The sequence below is a fragment of the Podarcis erhardii genome, assembly GCF_964252035.2.
Source record: "Podarcis erhardii genome assembly, chromosome: 12".
In the NCBI taxonomy this organism is placed as follows: Eukaryota; Metazoa; Chordata; class Lepidosauria; order Squamata; family Lacertidae; genus Podarcis; species Podarcis erhardii.
Genome location: NC_138513.1, coordinates 30,681,869 through 30,692,866, shown reverse-complemented (window position 1 = coordinate 30,692,866; position 10,998 = coordinate 30,681,869).

Below are 10,998 nucleotides of genomic sequence, written 5' to 3'. Positions count from 1 at the left end.
AGAATGGCCAGACTGCCTGGGTAATGCAATCAGTGACCATTATCAGGTATCCTGGGAGGCAGGATTTCTGCTGTAGACCGCCTCCTTCTGTGATGTATGTATGATGTTTTAGGGGGGTGGTCTTGGGCTACAGGGTGGACAATTTCAAAATTGCTTAGGGAAGTTTTTAACATTTGAAGTTTTATTCTGTTTAATGTTTTGTTTGGAGCCGCCCAGAGTGACTGGGGAAACCCAGCCAGATGGGCCGGCTACAAATAATAAATTATCATCATCATCATCATCATTTATTTATTTAAAAGTCTATATAAGGGCTTGCGCACCATTGTTCAGAGTTCTCCTCCCTCCTGTCTGTGGTGAGTGGGGACCCTGTTGCAACAGTTCCTTGAATAAAGATAAGGCTTACTAGCTGCTTTGCTTCTCAATTTTCTTCTTTGGCAATCACTCTTAGCTGAGTAAAATTGTCTTCCATAAACACAGTTTTAACAATGAGTCCATAAGTGACTGTGGAGGCCAGTTCTGGATCCACACGTCCTTCCACAGTGGGGACATTGGTTTCCGGGCGGGAGTTGATCAGTGTGGATTTGCCAAGCGTGCCTTCCTCTTAGCACATTTCTCCTTTGCGTCCTGAGTTCGAGTGTCTTCAAAGCCCATGACACCTTCGGTAAAGGCTCTTCTACAACTGGCGCGCTCACAGGCCAGTGTTTCCCAGTTGTCAGTGTTTATACTACATTTTTTTTTAGATTTGCCTTGAGACAATATACTCTGGTTGACCTCTGTTATTTCTTCTACCAATAGGGAACCCACTTAAAGACTCTATATGGGCTCTGGAATACCGCATAATAAGGGAAAGGGAGCAGTTTTTCTTATAACAGTCACCCAGGGATTTTACCTGCCGGGAATAATGTGTCCTTGCATTAGGATAATGGCTGTAACTTGCTTGGATGGAGAGAAGTATGTGTGGGAAAATCCTGAATTTTGCCTGGCTTGAAAGTAGCCTACTTTATAAAGGCAAGGATCATATCAGTTGCTCCTCAAACTTTTGTGCCTCTGACCATGTCCACCACTTTTATATTTTTTTTCTGCCCCCAGGTCACCCATGTGCGAGAATGTGCCCCCAAGGGCTTTAAAAATGTTCCCAAGTCCTGTCCCATCTGGTCCAGCATCTTTTTCCCACAGTGGCCAACCAGATGTTAATGGGTAGCATGAGCACAGCATCATTCTCCTCACTTGTGATTCCTAGCCAACAGTTACTCAGCGGCATACTGCCTCCGACAATGCAAGGATAATATAGTCATCGTGGCTAATAGTCATTGATAGACTTATCCATTATGTATTCGAAGACTAACAGGTTTCTAGAGAACAGGAAAGACCTGCTGGATCAGGTCACAACCTTCATTTAGTCCTGCCTCCTGCAATGACCAAAGAGAGAACTATAGTGGAGGCGGCCTTAGACCTAATTACACAATTGGGTCCACTTAGTTCAGTAATGTTCACACTCACAGTGAGTGACTCTCCAAGCAGGCCGGGTCATCATCTCCACCAGTGGCAAAATTGGCAGGTGGGCAAGGCCACCCATCTGTCAATCACAGTGACACCTGGTGACATCTTTTGGCCTACGCAAATTGAAATCAAGCCATGCAGAGACATACGCTAGAGCAGGCATCCCCAAACTTGGCCCATCTCCAGATGTTTTGGGACTACAATTTCCATCATCCCTGACCACTGGTACTGTTAGGGATGATGGGAGTCGTAGTCCCAAAACATCTGGAGGGCCGAGTTTGGGGATGCCTGCACTAGAGCTCTTCAAAGCACTCTGCAAGAAAGACCTGGGTGTTCGGCAGACGTCGTGGAGTTCTTGCAGAATGCTCTGCCAGGGACTTCTCAAGAACCAAGAGTCTTGCAAATAACATTGCAGACTGTTCTGTAAGACCTGACAATCTGCTGATAGCTGGATGTTGCAAATGGTTTTGGAGGTGCCCTCGGTCAGCTCTTCAGTAGTGTTTTCAAAACACTTTCAGGGCACTTGAAGGTGAACCTGGCCATGCATTAAGCAGTTTTTGAGGCCTTGCTTGTTTGCTTACCTTTAGGATCTGTAGTAAAGTTAGTATTATTTAGAAATTATTCTTTGGTCAAGTAAAAGGAGTGAAGCCTTATGGGAGTTTCATCAGCCACAGGGACCCTGGGAAAGAAGTTGTGTATCTTTAACCCCTAGACTAGTTGGCTCCTCAGCTGAAAGCTTTATTGAACCCAAAGAAGTCTTGATTTAATGAAAAGATCTAACACCTGAGTTTGAGGGTGTAAACATCCCCCCTCAGTGATGCTATCTGTCCTTGAATTGCTTGGGAATGTGTCTCTGGCTAATTTCCACGGAAGGGAGGAACCCTTTGATTTAAAGTTTGGATGCCAAATTGGCCCAGCTGTCAAGAAGTAAAATAATTGACCAGCAAACCGGTCATTGGTGTATTCAAAAATAATTTGAGTCTTATGATTGGTTTGAAAGTTACGACGCCTTGTGCAAATTGTGAATATTGTTCCATCCTAATAGCCGTCGTTTCGTCTTTTGAAATGGAGATCTTCAAAAGCCTTCAACTTGCAGAGTCCTAAAGACCTCAGCTATCCTATTTTGTGTTAGACCTTGTGAGTATGTATAGTTAGCTATACTATGTAACTTTGTTATTTTTCTTATCTGTAACGCCCAAAAGAGTGCCTGCTATTCTAGCATGTTTCTTATGTTATTTTAAAAATAAACCTTTTAAGAATGAAACTGTTTTAGTTGTGTGCCTTTCCGAAGGGAATAGCTAAGTCCTAGCCTTACGCTTTGTTACGCTCTACCGTAGAACTTCTGCCTGCAAGTCTGTGGATGCAGCTTGTGGAGTAGGGGGACAGCCAGGTTAAATGGGTCGCAACCTGCTCCCTGGGTTGTGATTCGGAGTCCCCTGGACAAGAGGGAGTGGTGGCAGCCCTACTGGGTCTTACTTGTTCTGTTATGCAAAAAGGTAATTTCACCTGCCAACCTTGCCCTGGGCGTCCTGGCCTGGCCGGAGAGCAGAGGCAGGAGAAGGGAGGGGCAAGCGGTTGGGGGTGAGCATTACTACAGGATCAGTTAGGATGGTGGGCAGGAGTGATGGGTCTTCTCAGGGACAACCCCTTCCCAACAGAACTAATTTTCTAGGGCTATGCAATTGGTGCCATTTTTTAAAATCCACAGCAATTAATCTGTTCCCGTTGTTCTTAGGTCACTGCCATTTTAGAATATTATTTTCTTACAAATTTATTTACAAATGTATAAATATTCATTTAAATCTGCTAGTTTTAAAATATTATGCTAGTTTTAGATTGCTTAGTCATTTTGTGCTAGGCTGTCTCTTGCTTTACATTGGTTTGTAGAATGTTTTAACAAAATAAAGGAATCTTTGTCACGAGTAAGATGCAAGATGAATCGTAATGTCATACCTAAAGTACAACCTCTGAAACCCTTGTGTTTTGCTCGTTACTTTCTGCTAAAGTTCACAAAGGGCATTGAAAAGCATGCAGAATAACCCTGCATCAAACTTTGGGTTATGCAGAAGTTCATGTCAAACAAAACCTTTCTGCCATATCACCACTAATCTGCCCACAAATCCTGTTTGCTGGCCTGAGGAAAGCATCTAAAATGGAGAAACAAATTATGACAACATACCATGTCATGATCTTCCTGGCCTGCCAAGTTTCATACCAATTGTTTGGGGAGGGATAATAACTCTAGGTGGGGAATGAACCTTGCTCCTTCTGGGCGCCCCACCTTCAATTCAGCTCTCACCTGTGGCTCCAAGAAGCTGTCAGCATGCCACAGTGGCCACATCCTGGGAATGGTTTGAACTGAGCTGTTAAACCAGGTGAGGGCAGCCAAAGGGTATCAAACTCTTGGTGAGTCAGGAACTTCCCCTGCAGGCACCGGCAGACTGAACAGACAACAGCAATAGTGGGTCCAATGGTCAAGAAAATAGTTTCTGCACACATTGTAGAGGGAAGTGTGGGGCAGATGGGGCTTGTCACCCTGGGAAGGAAGCTTATCTAGGAGAGGGGAAATTCTGACCCTAAACCTCTACTGCTTTGAAGCATATCTTTAGGAGAAGAAAAGGCTAAGGGAGTGAACCCTACACAAATCCAGAGTGGAGTCCCTAAGATGGATGGATGGTGTCTTGTACACTTCCTTTAAAGCCCTAAACGGCCTCGGCCCAGTACAGTGGTACCTCAGGTTACATACGCTTCAGGTTACATACGCTTCAGGTTACAGACTCCGCTAACCCAGAAATAGTACCTCGGGTTAAGAAATTTACATCAGGATTAGAACAGAAATCGTGTGGCAGCAGCGGAAGGCCCCATTAGCTAAAATGGTGCTTCAGGTTAAGAACAGTTTCAGGTTAAGAACGGACCTCCGGAACGAATTAAGTATGTAACCAGAGGTACCACTGTATACCTGAAAAAGCGTCTCCACACTGAGGTCCAGCTCTGAGGGCCTTCTGGTGGTTCCCTCACTACAAGAAGTGAGGTTACAGGGAACCAGGCAGAGGGCCTTCTCGGTAGTGGCACCTGCCCTGTGGAACGGCCTCCCACCAGATGTCAAGGAAAACAACAACCACCAGACTTTTAGAAGACATCTGAAGGCAGCCCTGTTTAGGGAAGCTTTTAATGTTTGATGCATTACTGTATTTTAATATTTTGTTGGAAGCCGCCCAGAGTGGCTGGGGAAGCCCAGCCAGATGGGCGGGGTCTAAATAATAAATTATTATTATTATTATTATTATTATTATTATTCCTTCTGACAACTCCTGCAGCAAAGCTGGTGCCAAACATATTGCGCTGCTTTCCTTTGGACCACACCAGTGGGGCCGAGAGGGTGCGGGGGTCTTGTCGACTGGGCAGCCCAGGACCTCTATACACACTGCCCAGGGCTGTGCCTCAGGGAGGTCACTTCAGTGCTGCTCGCCCCTAGAGGCGCACTCCATTGTCTCTCAGCTAGAAAGAGTCAAATTGGCGTAGCAAATGAAAGGAAAATCCCACCTAAGCTCTCATGTGCTTGATTTAAAGAGAACTATCTGCTCGCTTGCCTTGGTATACCGTATTTTTTGGGGAAGGGGGGTTGATTACACAAGGATGCTAATGTCATCTGAAGCTTATATGTGTGTGAGAGAGAGCACAAGAGAGAGAACGATTGTGGCATGAGGAAGAGCTCATACTGTGTGGTCCTGAAACAATGGCTGCTGGAAGCAGTCCTTTGAATCAGGCATAATTCTTCACGCTACGTTATTTGTCTTGTAATTATCACCCACCTGCTCTATTATGTATAATTCACAAGCTTCCTGCTGTTCACCAGTCTTGCTTGTCACACTGAACCGGAAATTTGCAGCAACACTTTCCGCAAAAGCACAGGCTTCTGATCTTTCCCAGAACGTAGTCACAATGTATCATGAAGAAGCAACCATTAGATCTGTTCACCGCCGGAACTAGAAATATCAATGCTCCGTCAGGTAGAGCATGAGACTCTTAATATCAGGGTCATGGGTTTGCACCCCATGTTGGGCAAAAGATTCCTGTATTGCAGTGGGTTGAACTTGATGACCCTCGTGGTCCCTTCCAACTCTATGATTCTTTGTTCCTATAAGTCTGTTCTGTTCCTTGATGTCCATATTCTATTAAAAGACTTGGGTGTGATTAATTCTATCCGCGCTTGAGGTTGCAGGGTTCACACAGTGAAAAGCTCTGTAAGAATTTCCCCCACGCATGCACACACACAGCAGTTCCATGGACCATTCCATAAACAATGGAATAGATATATTTAGCGGCAAACTAATTATCAGGGGGAAGAGAAAAGAAGAAGAAGGTGGTTCGTTATAATTAGTGAACAGTGTATCTTTTGAGACTATGATAGTAGATCCTAGAGCAGTGTTTCCCAAAGTTGGGTCTCCAACTGTTTTTGGACTACAACTCCCATCTCCCCTAGCTAGCAAGACCAGGGCTCAGGGATGGAGCAAGCTTGTTTTCTGCTGCTCTGGAGGGTAGGACTTGAACCAACGGCTTCAAGTTATGAGATTCTGATTAAATATCGGAAAAAATTCTGACGGTAAGAGCTGTTCGACAGTGGAATGGTCTCCCTTGGCAGGTGGTGGAGTCTCCTTCCCTGGAGATTTTAAAGCAGAGGTTAGATGGCCATCTGTCATGGATGCTTTAGCTGAGATTCTTGCAATGCAGGGGTTTCGACTAGATCAGTGTTTCCCAACCTTGTGCCTCCAGCTGTTTTTGGACTACAATTCCCATCATCCCTTGCCACTGGTCTTGCTAGTCAGGGATGATGGGAGTTGTAGTTCAAAAACAGCTGGAGGCACAAGGTTGGGAAACACTGGACTAGATGACCCTTGGGGTCCCAAAGGCACTGTCCAATAGGCACTTGTCTCATTCCAGAAAGCATCCCCAAATCACAGGGATCACTGCTAGCTGTGATGGTGGTGGAATACACATGATAACAACAATATATTGCTGTTCAACTATAACATTTCTGATATCAGGAACGTGCTGTGCTGTAAGATTGCCTGTAAAGGCCACAAGAACTTTTAAACATGATTGTAAAATAAACACATAATTTCAATATGTCTACTAAGTCTTCAACTCATTCATTAAGCATAATTATCACCTTCATAATTCCGTGTGGCCTACATATGAATGTGGTCTGCTAGCTTGTAACATTTTCATAAAATTAAACGTGTTAGGGTTAAACTTTGAAATAATAGTTCAGAGTGAGGGTTTTTAACTCAAATTCATGTTTGGTTTGATTAATCCAACCTTTAACCAAAAAAAAAATCCATGGATTGTATGTTTAGTTTTTTGGATCCAGAACATCTAGATTGATTTGACTCCCTGGTTATTTCCAATACAACCCTAAGATTTATGTAAATGACAAGGAAGTGTCATGCAGATGACCCCAATGAATGAGTTTCACAGAGAAAAGATAAAGTATGTTTGCAGCCCCTAACATTGAAATACTTTCAGAAGCAAAGTGGGCTAGTGTGGTGTAGTGGTTATGAGCGGTAGACTCGTAATCTGGTGAACCCGGTTCACGTCTCTGCTCCTCCACATGCAGCTGCTGGGTGACCTTGGGCTAGTCACACTTCTCTGAGGTCTTTCAGCCCCACTCACCTCACAAAGTGTTTGTTGTGGGGGAGGAAGGGAAAGGAGAATGTTAGCTGCTTTGAGACTCCTTAGGGTAGTGATAAAGCGGGATATCAAATCCAAACTACTACTACTACTCTTCTTCTTCTTCTTCTTCTTCTTCTTCTTCTTCTTCTTCTTCTTCTTCTTCTTCTTCTTGCAGTTCCAACTTACAATGCCATCCAGGAGATCAAAGGAGCTGCAAACATTTTTGGCCTGTTCACCAGGTAGTTGATGCAGGTAGTTATTTGTCTCGAAGGGGATTAAACTCAGTGTCCCATGCAGTCTAACTTTGCTGAGGAATGCATCTAATGACTAGGTACAGTACTGGAACAATCAGATCCAAGTTCCTCTGTTGCAATAGTAAGAAACTGTCTAACCTTTTCTTACATGCTGGTTGGACAAAGAGCACCTAAAAGAGAGTTGAGGGCCCTGGGCTCTTCGGACCTGAGGTCCTCTAGATATTGTTGGACTACAGTTCACATCATACCTAATTTAGCTGCATTGTAGACAACTGGAAGTATGATGAGAAATAACTAAAGAATTACTTTTGGAAGTATGATGAGTCTTCTGTTTCTCTGATTGTCCAGGGAAAACTATTAATGGTGTATCCTCAGAACAACACTTTCCTGACTATTTACAACCAAACCCTGGCTTCTGCAATATGTAGGTCAGAGTGACGGACTATGGTGGAAGCCAGGTTCAAATTCCCATGTAGTCATGATGAACCTCACTGGGTGATTGTGGACAACTCATTGTATCTCAGCCTCACCTACTTCACAGGGGTGCTGTGAACATAAGATTATGAGGAAGTGGGGACGGTGCTCATTGCTGGAAAGTTGGGCTGTAAATGTAACATATAAACAAAGGAGGAAGCCTTCAAATGTTTCTGCCCCAAAGGTCTAGAACAAAAACATCAGACTAAAAGTAATAAAATATTGCCCCACCGGCTGACGTTGAAAAAAGAATTTTAGAACAGTTCTGTCCAGAAGTATATCAACCCTGAGTCTTCCTCTTCATCAGCACAAAGTATACCCAGGCCTCTGTTGAAGAAGAACTGGGGTGCCAATGGATGGCAAGACCTGACTCTAATGAAGAGTGCCACCTGCTGGCACTGCCTACCATGAATGAATCTGCCGTCATGGGGCTGAATAGCTCGTTGCAAAGGATAACAAGCAACGCGTTCCAGCCAGCTTTCCAACGTTGACAGCAGACAAGACACATCTGGATGAAAATGTGGCTCTCTTCCTCAAAATGTCAGGTTTTTCTGTTGAGCAAACCTGCTTTATTGTGGGTGGCGCTGTGGTCTAAACCACTGAGCCTCTTGGGCTTGCTGATTGGAAGGTTGGCGGTTCGAATCCCCGTGATAGGGTGAGCTCCTGCTGCTCTGTCCCACCTCCTGCCAACCTAGCAGTTCAAAAGCACACCAGTGCAAGTAGATAAATAGGTATTGCTGCGGCGGGAAGGTAAACAGTGTTTCCGTGCGCTCTGGCTCCTATCATGATGTCCCTTTGTGTCAGAAGCAGTTTAGTCATGCTGGTCACATGACCCAGAAAGCTGTTTGTGGACAAACGCCAGCTCCCTTGGCCTGAAAGCGAGATGAGCACCACAACCCCAGTCACCTTTGATTGGACTTAACCGTCCAGGGGTCCTTTACCTTTCTTTACCTATTGCTGCAGTAGTAAAGCTCTGAGGCTTTTGCCTATAATCGAGTGATTATAGAAATTTTTATGAAATAAATAAATATCCTCCACCTCTCTGGGCTCCAGTTGCTGAGTCACAATAGTCCAGCATAGATTTCTGAATTAAAATTGTAAATGGAGTTTTAGAGGATTTTGTATGAAGCATTTTGGGTCTGAACTAATGCAGTGACCATGTTGGTGCTGGAAAGAAATTTTAAAAAAATGTCCAGTAGCACCTTAGAGACCAACTAAATTTGTTCTGGCTATAAGCTTTCATGTGTATGCACACTTGTTCAGATACACTGAAACAGAAGTCACCAGACCCTTATATAAAGTGGGAGGGTGGGGTGGGGTTTTTCTCAGAAGGGTAGTAGGAGATGGGTGATTGACTCAATGGGTATGGTAAACCTGTTGACGACTGGTTGGTACTGTGTAAGACTCCAGACCTCACTTTCATCTTATTGGGATCTGTAGCAATAAAATTTTTATTGTCTCTCATCCAGTGGGATACCCTGGCTGCCAACTGAAGAAAGGTGAGGGGGAGAAACACAAAACCTTCCCCCATAGGAAAGTTCGCCATGTTTCCTGGGCGTCCACACTATTCATCACTGTCCTTCAGAAGAGGACCGTCCCTTATCAGCGAAACACTAAGCCAAGGCAGCTGCTCTCATAAGTGCCTGCCCTTTCAAATCCACATAAAAGTAAAACAGATATGCTCCTTGCCTGTAAGTTGCAATTAACACTGCTGAGTCAACTGTCTTTAAAACTGCCCCAAAATGAAAACAAACTAAAATAAGAGCAAAAAAATGCTTAGCAACTAGTGTAGAGTAGTGTAGTGTAGTGAGCTTAGTGGGCCTTTCCCTTGCTGCATTGTAAATAATTACAGTGGTACCTCGGGTTAAGTACTTAATTTGTTCCAGAGGTCCGTTCTTAACCTGAAACTGTTCTTAACCTGAAGCACCACTTTAGCTAATGGGGCCTCCTGCTGTTGCCGCGCCGCCGGAGCACGATTTCTGTTCTCATTCTGAAGCAAAGTTCTTAACCTGAAGCACTATTTCTTGGTTAGCAGAGTCTGTAACTTGAAGCGTATGTAACCTGAAGCGTATGTAACCCGAGGTACCACTATATCTGTAAACTCCAAGCTTACAGACTCTGAAAGCACAAAAGTTGATTCAACAAATGGGTCACCAACCTTTTTTTCGACCAGTGGGCACATTTTGAATTTCGATAAAGTACTATGGGCGACAGTCAGAAAATGGCTGCTGGGGGTGTGTGTGTGCCATGACACAAAGAGCAGGCAGAGGGACATAGCATGATACTCTATCAGGGAGAGGGCTCTCATTGCTGTCCCCCCAGTATAAGGGAAAATATACAAAACTATGTCAATATACAAGGTGGCAACAGCACAGACACTCTCTATCACACACACAGCACACTCTCACTGGACACAAACCAATGCTTCAAGTTAAAAGAAAGGAGTTTCCCACTAAAGCTGACCCAGAAACTCCAGCGGGTGCAGAATGCCACGGTGAGGCTCCTTATGGGGTCCTTGCCGCGGGATTACATTCATCCAATGATTTGCCAGCTGCACTGGCTCCAGGTGGAGTACAGGGTCAAGTTTAAGGTGCTGGTTTTGACCTTTAAAGCCCTATGCAGCCTAGGACCCTCATACCTATGGGACCACCTCTCCTGGTATGCCCCGCGGTCCACAAATAACAACACTTTGGAGGTCCCAAGCCGCAAGGTGGTTAGATTGGTCTCAACTAGGGCCAGGGCCTTTTCGGTACTGGCCCTGACTAGGTGGAACGCTTTGTCACAAGAGACTAGGGCCCTGCGGGACTTGACATCTTTCCGCAGGGCCTGCAAGACAGAGCTGTTCTTCCTGGCCTTTGGTTTGGACTCAGTCTGACCCTTATGTTTCCCTCCCCTTAAGGTTTTGATTTTTGGGCTACGATTAAAATGAGGCTGCATTTTAAATTGTATTTTAACCCGTATAAATAGTTTTTTTGTTTGTTTTTTGTTTGTTTCCCCCCTATTATGTTTTATTGTAATCTTATTGTGTTAGCCGCCCTGAACCCAGCTCAGGCTGGGGAGGGCGGGGTATAAATAAAAAATTATTATTATTATTATT